General features: G+C 34.6%; 1 pseudogene; it reads left to right on the forward strand.

The window, feature by feature from the left end:
* Window positions 1-248: 248 nt before the first annotated feature.
* LOC112437789 (U6 spliceosomal RNA) lies at window positions 249-346 on the forward strand (annotated as a pseudogene).
* The last annotated feature ends 11,209 nt before the right edge of the window (window positions 347-11,555 follow it).

Here is an 11,555-nt window from a genome sequence, read left to right on the forward strand (position 1 = left end):
AGAATGAATAGTGAATTGATTTTCAACAAAGATGTGTAAGTAATTCAATGGAGAAATGTGGTCATTTTATTAAGTGTTAAGAAAACAGTGAATGATACAGGACACAAGATATGCATCCTGTAATTCACTATGTACAATAATAGCAAATACTGAATTATACAGGATACACGGTGGATAGACAAAGATCAATTATGTTTCTATAGACTAGCAATGACTGATAAGAAATTTTCTAAAAAAATAAAAACACTGCTCACTTTGACAGTACACCTACTAATATTGGAATAATACAGAGTAGACTAGAATGCACCAGAATGACATACAAATTTGAGAAGCATTACATATGTGTGAGATAAATATTATATGAGGTACCTGACATAGATAAATTCATAGAGATACAGTGTAGAAAGGTAGTTATTAGGGGCTGGGTCAGGGAGGGAATGGGGAGTTACTGCTTTATGGATACAGATATTCATTTTGGGAAGATGAAAAATGTTCTGGAGATGAGTGGTGGTAACGGTTGCCCAACAATGTGAATGTACTTAATGTCACTGTACTGTACACTTAAAATGGTGAAAACAGTAAACTTTAAGTTATGTATCTTTTTTTTTACATACTTTAAGTTCTGGGATACATGTGCAGAACATACAGGTTTGTTGCATAGCTATACATATGCCATAGTGGTTTGCTGCACCCATCAACCTGTCACCTACATTAGGTATTCCACCTAATGCTATTCCTCCCCCAACCCCCAACCCCTTGACTGGCCTCTGTATGTGATGTTCCCCTCTCTGTGTCCATGTGTTCTCATTGTTCAGCTCCTACTTAGGAATAAGAACATACAGTGTTTGGTTTTCTGTTCCTCTGTTAGCTTGCTGAGAATGATGGTTTCCAGCTTCATCCATGTTGCAAAGGACATGAACTCCCCCTTTTCTATGGCTGTGTAGCGTTCCATGGTGTATATGTGCCATATTTTCTTTATCCAGTCTATCCTTGATGGGCATTTGGGTTGGTTCCAAGTCTTTGCTATTGTGAATAGTGCTGCAATAAACATACATGTGCACATGTCTTTATAGTAGAATGATTTCTAATCATTTGGGTATGTAACCAGCAATGGGATCACTGGGTCAAATGGTATTTCTAGTTCTAGATCCTTGAGGAATTGCCACACTGTCTTCCCCAATGGTTGAACTAATTTACACTCCCACCAACAGTGTAAAGCATTCTTTTTTCTCTACACCCTCTCCAGCATCTGTTGTTTCCTGACATTTTAATGATTGCCATTCTAAATGGCGTGAGATGGTATCTCATTGTGGTTTTGATTTATATTTCTCTAATGATCAGTGATGATGAGCTTTTTTTCATGTCTGTTGGCCACATAAATGTCTTCTTTTGAGAAGTGTCTGTTCATATCCTTTGGACATTTTTGAAGGCGTTGTTTGTTTTTTTCTTGTAAATTTGTTTAAGTTCTTTATAGATTCTGGATATTAGCCCTTTGTCAGATGGATAGATTGCAAAACTTTTCTCCCATTCTGTAGGTTGCCTGTTCACTCTGATGATAGCTTCTTTCGCTATGCAGAAGCTCTTTAGTTTAATTGGATCCCATTTGTCAATTTTGGCTTTTGTTGCCATTGATTTTGGTGTTTTAGTCATGAAGTCTTTCCTCATGCCTATGTCCTGAGTACTACTGCCTAGGTTTTTTTCTAGAGTTTTTATGGTTTTAGGTATTATGTTTAAGTCTTTATTCCATCTTGAGTTAATTTTTGTATAAGGTATAAGGAAGGGGTCCAATTTCAGTTTTCTGCATATGGCTAGCCAGTTTTCCCACCACTATTAAATAGGGAATAATTTCCCCATTGCTTGTTTTTGTGAGATTTATCAAAGATCAGATGGCTCTAGATGTGTGGTGTTACCTCTGAGGCCTCTGTTCTGTTCCTTTGGTCTATATATCTGTTTTGGTACCAGTACCATGCTCTTTTGGTTATTGTAGCCTTGTAGTATAGTTAGAAGTCAGGTAGAATGATGCCTCCTGCTTTGTTCTTTTTGCTTAGGATTGTCTTGGCTATACGGGCTCTTTTTTGGTTCCACATGAAATTTAAAGTAGTTTTTTCTAATTCTGTGAAGAAAGTCAATGGTAGCTTGATGGAGATAGCATTGAAACTATAAATTATTTTGGGCAGTACAGCCATTTTCACGATATTGGTTCTTCCAATCCATGAGCATGGAATGTTTTTTTCCATTTGTTTGGGTCCTCTCTTATTTCCTTGAGCAGTGGTTTGTAGTTCTCCTTGAAAAGGTCCTTCGTATCCCTTTTAAGTTGTATTCCTAGGTATTTTATTCAATTGTGAATGACAATTGTGAATGGCAATTCACTCATGATTTGGCTCTCTGTTTGTCTATTATTGGTGTATAGGAATGCCTGTGATTTTTGAACATTGATTTTGTATCCTGAGACTTTGCTGAAGTTATTTATCAGCTTAAGGAGATTTTGGGCTGAGATGGTGGAGTTTTCTAAATATACATTCATATTATCTGCAAACAGAGAAAATTTGACTTTCTTTCTTCCTATTTGAGTACCATTTATTTCTTTCTCTTGCCTGAATTCCCTGGCCAGAACTTCCAATATTATGTCGAATAGTAGTGGTGAGAGAGGGCATCCTTGTCTTGTGCTGGTGTTTAAAGGGAATGCTTCCAGCTTTTGCCCATTCAGCATGATATTGGCTGTGGGTTTGTCATAAATAGCTCTTATTACCAAGGCCTTTTCTGCATCTATTGAGATAATCATGTGGTTTTTGTCATTGGTTCTGTTTATGTGATGTATTACATTTATTGATTTGCATATGTTGAATCAACCTTGCATCCCAGGGATGAAGCTGACTTGATTGTTTTCGACTTGACTGTTTGATGTGCTGCTGGATTTGGTTTGCGAGTATTTTATTGAGGATTTTTGCATTGATATTCATCAGGGATATTGGCCTGAAATTTTCTTTTTTTGCTGTGTCTCTGCCAGGTTTTGGTATCAGGATGATGCTTGTCTCATAAAATAAGTTAGGGCAAAGTCCCTCTTTTTCTATTGTTTGGAATAGTTTCAGAAAGAATGGTTCCAGCTCCTCTTTGTACCTCTGGTAGAATTTGGCTGTGAATCTGTCTGGTCCTGGGCTGTTTTTGGTTGGTAGGCTCTCAATTACTGCCTCAATTTCAGAACTTGTTATTGGTCTACTCAGGGATTCTACTTCTTCCTGGTTTAGTCTTGGGAGGGTGTATGTGTCCAGAAATGTATCCATTTCTTCTAGATTTTCTAGTTTATTTGCATAAAGGTGTTTATAGTATTCTCTCATGGTAGTTTGTATTTCTGTGGGATCAGTGGTGATCTCCCCTTTATCTTTTTTTTATTGTGTCTATTTGATTCTCCTCTCTTTTCTTATTTATTAGTCTGGCTAGAGGTCTATGTATTTCATTAATCTTTTCAAAAAACCAGCTCCTGGATTCACGGATGTTTTGAAGGTTTTTTCATGTCTCTATCTCCTTCAGTTCTGCTCTGACTTTAGTTATTTTTTGTCTTCTGCTAGCTTTTGAATTTGTTTGCTCTTGCTTCTCTAGTTCTTTTAATTGTGATGTTAGGGTATCGATTTTAGATCTTTCCCACTTTCTTCTGTGGGCATTTAGTGCTATAAATTTCCCTCTAAACACTGCTTTAGCTGTGTCCCTGTGATTCTGATATGTTGTGTCTTTGTTCTCACTGGTTTCAAAGAACTTCTTTATTTCTACCTTAATTTTGTTATTTACCCAGTAGTCATTCAGGAGCAAGTTGTTCAGTTTCCATGTAGTTGTGCAGTTTTGAGTGAGTTTCTTAATCCTGAGTTCTAATTTGATTGCACTGTGGTCTGAGAGACTGTTATGATTTCCATTGTTTTGCATTTGCTGAGGAGTGTACTTCTAATTATGTGGTCAATTTTAGAATAAGTGTGATGTGGTGCTGAGAAGAATGTATATTCTGTTGATATGGGGTGGAGAGTTCTGTAGATATCTATTAGGTCTGCTTGGTCCAGAGCTGAGTTCAAGTCCTGAATATCCTTGTTAACTTTCTGTCTTGTTGATCTATCTAATATTGACAGTGGAGTGTTAAACTCTCCCACTATTATTGTTTGGGAGTCTAAGTCTCTTTGTAGGTCTCTAAGAACTTGCTTTATGAATCTGGGTGCTCCTGTATTGGGTGCGTATATATTTAGGAGAGTTAGCTCTTCTTGTTGCATTGATCCGTTTACCATTACATAATGCCCTTCTTTGTCTTTTTTGATCTTTGTTGGTTTAAAATCTGTTTTATCAGAGACTAGGATTGCAACCTCTGCCTTTTTTTTCTTTCCATTTGCTTGGTACATATTCCTCCATCCCATTATTTTGAGCCTATTTATGTCTTTGCACATGAGATGGGTCTCCTGAATACAGCACACAGATGGGTCTTGACTCTATCAAATTTGCTAGTCTGTGTCTTTTAATTGGGGCATTTAGCCATTTACATTTAAGGTTAATATTGTTATGTGTGAATTTGATCCTGTCATTATGATGCTAGCTGGTTATTTGCCCATTAGTTGATCCAGTTTCTTCATAGTGTTGATGGTCTTTATAATTTGGTAACTTTTACCACAGTAAAAAAAAAAAAAAAAAAAAAGAAATCAAAGAAATAACACAAACATACATTAGCATTGAGAAATATAAAATCCGTAGGGATAAATAGCCAAAGTGCTTTGAAAAGAATAACTTACATTATCAGTTTCAAGACTTACTGTAATCTTCAGCAATCACAATTTTGTGTCAAGATAAACATGTAGATCAAAGGGACAGAATAGAGTCCAGATATAGACCAGTCCCCATATGGTCAACTGATTTTCAACAAAGATTCATAGGTAATTCGGCAGAGACACTATAGTTCTTCTATTAATAGTGTTGAAAACATTGGATATCTATTTGCAAAAATATAAACTCCAATGCATATCTCTAAATATAAACAAAATTTTACTCAAAATGCATTACAGACATAAATATAAAATCTAAAAATATGAAACTTTTAAAAGAAAACATAAAATAAGATTTTTTATAACTTTGAGTTAGGTCAAAGTTTCTCAAATGCCTCACTATTGAATTGTGTAATTCTTTATTGCAGGAGGCCGCCCTGTGTGTCATAGCACATTTATTGGTATTAATGGCCTCCCCCCACAAGATGCCTATCGTGTCCCTCTTGTGACACCAAAAGTGTCTGCAGACGTTGCCAATGTTCTGTGGATGGAAACATTTCCCATGGTTGAGAACTATGTGTTTAGAGAAAGGGTGTTTTATCTATCATATCAAAAGCACAATCAATAAAAGAAAAAAATTGATGAATAGAACTTTATTATAATTAAAAATTTCTGTTCTTCAAAAGACACTATTAAGAGAATGAAAAGGCAAGACAAGCCACAGGCTTGGAGGAAATATTATCAAATCACATATCTGAAAAAAAAAGGGCTTGAATGCAGAATATATAAATAACTCTTAAACCTCAATAAGTAAACACATATTACAATAAAAAACAGCAAAAAATGTGAAGATACTTCATTAAAGAAGATAAATGGCTCAATTATACACTCCATAATGGATATATATTTCAAAATATCATATTGTATGTGATAAATATATACAATTTTATTTGTCAATTTTAAAATGTTTAAAATGTATGGGTAGTGTATCAGGCTGCTTTTTATTGCTATAAGGAAACATCTGAGGCTGAGTAATTTATAAAGAAAAGAGGTTTATTTGGCTCATGGTTCTTCAGGCTGTACAGAAAGCATAACATTAGCATCTGATCAGCTTCTGGTGAGGCTTCAGGGAGCTTTTACTCATAGCAGAAAGCAAAGTGGGACCCAGGTATTATACGGCAAGAGGGAGAGCAAGGGGGTATGGGCAGGTGTCACACTCTTCTAAACAACTGGATCTCATGTGAACTGCCATGGCTACCACTCACTCATCACCAAGGGGATAATGTAAGCCATTCATAAGGGATCTGCCCCATGATTCTAATACCTCCTACCAGGCCCCACCATTACACTTCAACGTGGAATTTGGACAGAACAAATATCCAAACCTTATCAGGTAGCAAATGAGCACATAAAAAGGTGCTTAACATAATTTGTCATTAGGTAAATGCAAGTTAAAACCAGAGTGAGATGCCCCTATATACCTATGATGGCATCTAAAATCATACAGACGAATGATGCCAAGTATTGGCAAGAACATGGAACAACTGGAACTCTCATGCTTTGCTGATGTAAACTGCTAAAATTACTTTGGAAAATAGTTTGGAAATTTCTTAAAATATTAAATTTATGCCTACCATATACTCATTCATTCCATTTCACTTATGAGGAATGAAAGTATACATCTATATAAAAATATTTTAAAAATTTGAAAATTTTTGCCGTTTAAAAATAATCTAAATCTGGAAAGTACCCAAATGTCTATCAACATGTGAATAAAGATTTGTGAACTACCCATACAATAAAATACTACACAGCACTAAATAGGAAAGAACTATTGATCCACATACAAACATAGATGAGTCTCCAAATAGTTATGCTGAGTGAAAGAAGCCAGATATGAATGAAAACATACCAAATAATTCCATCTATATAATATTCTAGAAAATACAAATTAAAATGTCAGAAAGCAGATCAATTATGGCCCAGGGATGTGAGGGCTAGAAGGGTGGGATGTAGGGATTCTAAGTGGGTAGAAGGAAACTTTTGGGGGTGATGGATACATTCATTAAATTGACTGTGGCAAAGGTTTTGTAAGTGTATGCATATGTCACTTTATTACGTGTCAATTATACCTCAATAAAACTGTAAAAAGATAAGGAAGGGGGTTTGATTACTTAATAGAATACATAAGTAAGTCTATCTCTCTACTGAAGACTTAACATTTGCATTATTGTGTTACATATTTGAAATGCCTTGTAGCATTTTACTTAGTTTAAACTAGCATTTTTTCAATGCATTATATATTAGGATCTTTCACTCAACATTTTTTCTTTTCATGTAATACCTATCATTATCCTCGAGTACCAGTTATGGCACAGATCTCACTTTAGAAAACACTGGTCTTGAGCTGTAAGCAATGGCACAGTGTCTGACTGGAAATTACAGTTATCAAGAGGGTAGCCATGATATTTGGGTAAAGGCCTACTGAGAATTAAGTAGATTCTATGCAAATTTTTACTTTGGTATATACATATATACATGTACCATGGTAGCAAGTAAGTCCAAGTAGGCATTAGAAGAAAAGTTAGTGTCAAGATGATAGATAAATTCCAGAAGGTCAGCATCCAAGAAAGGGACAGGAATTTAAAAGAAGTAGTAGATGGACAAAAAAAAAGCATAAGTGAGCACTAAATGTCAGGATACTTAAAATACTTTGCATAAGGGGAAGGATCCACTCTAGGCTTAGCCAGAATAAGACGTGTGGGTAGAGTGAAAAAAAGTGATTTATTTGAGAGAAGACCTAAGTAAAAATTAAAGCATATGCTGAAAAATGAGTATTTTTTGAAAGATTTGCATTGATCATATATTGCATTGATCATATATACTCCTAAAATTTATGATTATTTCATCAGACAATTTTTCTGAGAAATGCATTTATTGCAATGACAGGGCTTGATATAAGTATACTCTGATCACTAAAATCAAATGATACCTTGAGGAATTAGATCTAGTAGCCTTCTACAAAGTTTCGATGTGATATCTCCAAAGTGTTCGCATTCACTGAATGTTGAATTAAAAAAGAAGTCTGCAGACAAAATTCTAAACATCACCTGACTCTCCTACTACTTCCCTTTCCAAATAGGTTCCTTTTCTTAATTATTACTCTTCCAGGATAAATAGACAATAAGACTGACAAATCAAACAATCAAACATATTAGGGTATTTGGGGGTTTAGTTGGCAGCATGTTGCAACTTCTTCCAAATCTGTTTTAGTATTAAACCATAGGAGTATACTGAATCTGTTAAACACAATAATAACATACCTTTTCCATTCAAACTTCACTAATAAATCCTTGTCCTTTCAATGTAAGAACAGAGACTCTTTCTAAGAATTCCATATTTACAGTAAAACACCAAAATGTTGATGCACTTGTCTTTTTATTTATGTTTTCTTCTAGATGAGATATTGGTAGAGAGTACAGTGAATATTGTACTTTGGCTGGGTTCCTTATACTCACACTCTAAGATAAGAAATCAGCTATATGTTATTTATTAAGAAAATGCTCCCAGGAGAAACCCATGTAGGAATGGAGAAAGCAGGGCTTGATGTTGAAAGAAGCCAAGCAAAGGTAAAATTTCAGGCAAAGTCTCAGTCTCAACCTGATTGTACAGGGAAGCTGTGAAGTATAGATCAGGCCTCAGAATTTGTCCTCAGTTTAGTCAAGGGAGCTAGGCTTTTATAATTCTGCACCAGTCATTGGCTAAAAGCTACCCTGGAGGGACATAAATTGCCAGGCACTTGTGGCTCCCACCAGTGGTCGGCAAAGCAGCTCTAGTAGTTCAAGGACATTCCTCCAAAACAAGTTGAAAGTGTAAGTGGAAAGAAGTAAAGCCCTTAGAAGCTGAGGCATTTTGGTCTGAACACAGAGTGCCCACTACAAGTGAGTTGTGAGTGTATGCGAATTAAATGGAGTGAGCTAAAATTCATTGGGGGTGGGGGTGGTGTTTCTTGTCAGTATTGTTTTAAAATCCAGCACAGAAAGCATTCAATGGTTTTGTTGCCAAGTGTACAGCATCCATTTCCAAGTCTTACTTCAAGAATTTACACTTTTCTGTGTTCCTGAGAAAAATGATGAAAGCAGAAAAAGAAAAATTTGTTATTTCCACAGAGACAAGCTAATTTTTTATTTTAGGACAGTAAGTAATATACAATGATAAGCTTTTGCAATTCATAAATATTTTCCTATTTATTATATGTGATGGCTGAGTTAATAATTTATTCATATTTTAATCAAATTCAATTTACTTTACCCTTAAATAGTGTAGGTCAGAAGTTCAATAATAAAGAACTTTTTTCAACTGGTTATTTTTGAAAGGCTTCCTATAATGAATATCCAGTTGAAAAAAACTTAACGCTTAAATTCTTTAAGGCAATGTATTTCAGGTTATGATTCCAGGGTCACTTATATCAAAAATGCTCGGGGAATTGTTAAAAAACCTCCATAAATCCTACCCTAGAACTCCTGATTCCTGATGGTGAGATCTTGAGTATGCCTTTTTACAAAAGATTCCTAGATGCCTACATACATACAAGAATGAGAACCTCTGTTGTAAATGGTAGAGATGTTATATACAGGTGTTACTTTTTAAAAAAATGGAAGCTACTAGAAGGATTTACTGAAGCAGATTAAGCAAGAGAAAGTTCAGAGAAAAGTTCAGACGTAAAGCTCTGCCCTATTACTTTTCTTAAGTTTTGTAGTGGCTGCCAGGTATTTTCCCCACTTTCAGCACTGCTTCTCTTCCAATCCAATTTCAATTTCTGCTGATAGGCCACTCTCCTTAAGGCATAACTCTAATCATGCTTTACTTGTTCCCCAAATAGCCATGCCTAATAAAGGAAATCCAAATGCTTGAACATGATCCTTAAGGACCTTCAAATACGGCTCCACTATATATTTACAGTCTTATCTTTCATACATTCCTTAAAATCCTCTCAAATTCATCTACTCACATCCATTCATATAGATTTTGAATTTTTTAAATCTTATTTGCCTATTACCTTACTACATTGTCTTCCATATCTGCCTCAAAGGCCAAGAACCAATGTCATCTTTTGGTAGCTATAAGTGTCCACTCTAGCTTATGCTCTGTCTTTCCAATGAACTTCCAAGGGATTTTGGATTACATCAGTCACATGCACTTTTATGGTCTTATCTTATGGTTATTTTGTCTCACATTTATCCCCCTTTATTTAAGGTAGGGACATCCTCATTAAATTGTGAGCCTATTTATTATATAAATTTGTATTTCTCACAGCTTGAACTTGTCTTTTTTTTATGTTTAGCAAATAGTTTAATAATAATAATAAAATAATGGTTAGATTATAGAACCTACTAAGGACTTCCAATATTAGTTTTACTGGCTAACAATTCATTTCAGTCTTACAAATAACTAACTATCTCATCTACAGCTATACCCATTCCATACGTAATCTCCATAAATCATCCCTGAAACCATTCCATATAAATATGTAATCTAAGTTACTGCTTCCTGGTTACCAAAAATAGATTCACTCCAAATAAAAATTCATTGGCCCAACTCCAATCTCTTTATTTCAAACTTATTTTCACCTTGAACACTACCTATATTAAAATTATGGTTTACTACAGCTCTGCCCTAAATGCTCTATTTTTACTCTATAAGAAAATTGAAGACTTCAACTGTTCAAGATAATAATCTCAGTTTCCTCATCCAGTGTTGTGGATAATGACACCTGGCCTTTGTCTTGTCAAGACTTGAGCAGTAAAAAAGACTCAGCATTTAATTTTATAGTAATTTGAGAATGTAAGAACATAATTGAAGTGTTGATTGATTAACATTTTTCTCGTGAAGCATGCTATTACATATTTTTATCATCACCATTTCTGGGACTCTGTTAAAACTCTTTTTGGTAGACTACAAATAGGGTGCAGTGTATACTGCTCGGATGTTGGGTGCACCAAAAATCTCACAAATCACCACTAAAGAACTTAATCATGTAACCAAACACCACCTGTACCCCAATAACCTATGGGAAAAAAAGAACTCTTTTTGGAATAAACTGTAAACTTTACATATCTTTGTCAAAAAATTGTAATTTACTGTAAAAATTATGTAATATCAATTTTAGAAATATGTATACATTTTGCTGCTCTGATTTTAAGATAAATAGGGAGTTAAATTTGGTAGATAAATGTACATTAATCTTGTACTAGCTATTTCAATTTTTAGTTATCATACTGTGAATAGCTTTAATAGAATATATGATTCAAGTTTTCCTTGCATTTTTTTTTTACTTTAGAAATAGCTACTGTGAAATGTAAAAATGTATTTTAAAAGGCTGCAAACATTAATCAAAGCTAGATCATAGCATGTATTTTTGTATGGGCAGGAATCTTTCTGTCAGTTTAAAGAGAAAAAGAAATTGTTTTAGGAAGTAGAAATGTAAAGTTAGGATTATTGTTTCAATCTAAATAAATCACATACTTATTAGAAATACAGTAAAAGAATAAATAGCATACTTGCAACTGTGCAATAACATATATGATTATCTGCTACTAGTTCTGAGCATATGCTATGCTTTTGATCCAGCTTGGTTTAGAGAGTCACCTAAATTCCTAGTCTGATTTATATACCTCTCCTGTGACGGCCCTAGGAGTCTGCAATACTTCTATCACAATAAACTTAACATTACCTCTTTTAGTTTTATGTCCCCAATAAGAGGCTGTACTGTCAAGGAGTAGATGCTTAATACATAATTAAAAGTAAATGAATTCATTTTATGAT

This window comes from Pan paniscus, chromosome 17 (assembly GCF_029289425.2).
Source record: "Pan paniscus chromosome 17, NHGRI_mPanPan1-v2.0_pri, whole genome shotgun sequence".
NCBI classification, from domain to species: Eukaryota; Metazoa; Chordata; class Mammalia; order Primates; family Hominidae; genus Pan; species Pan paniscus.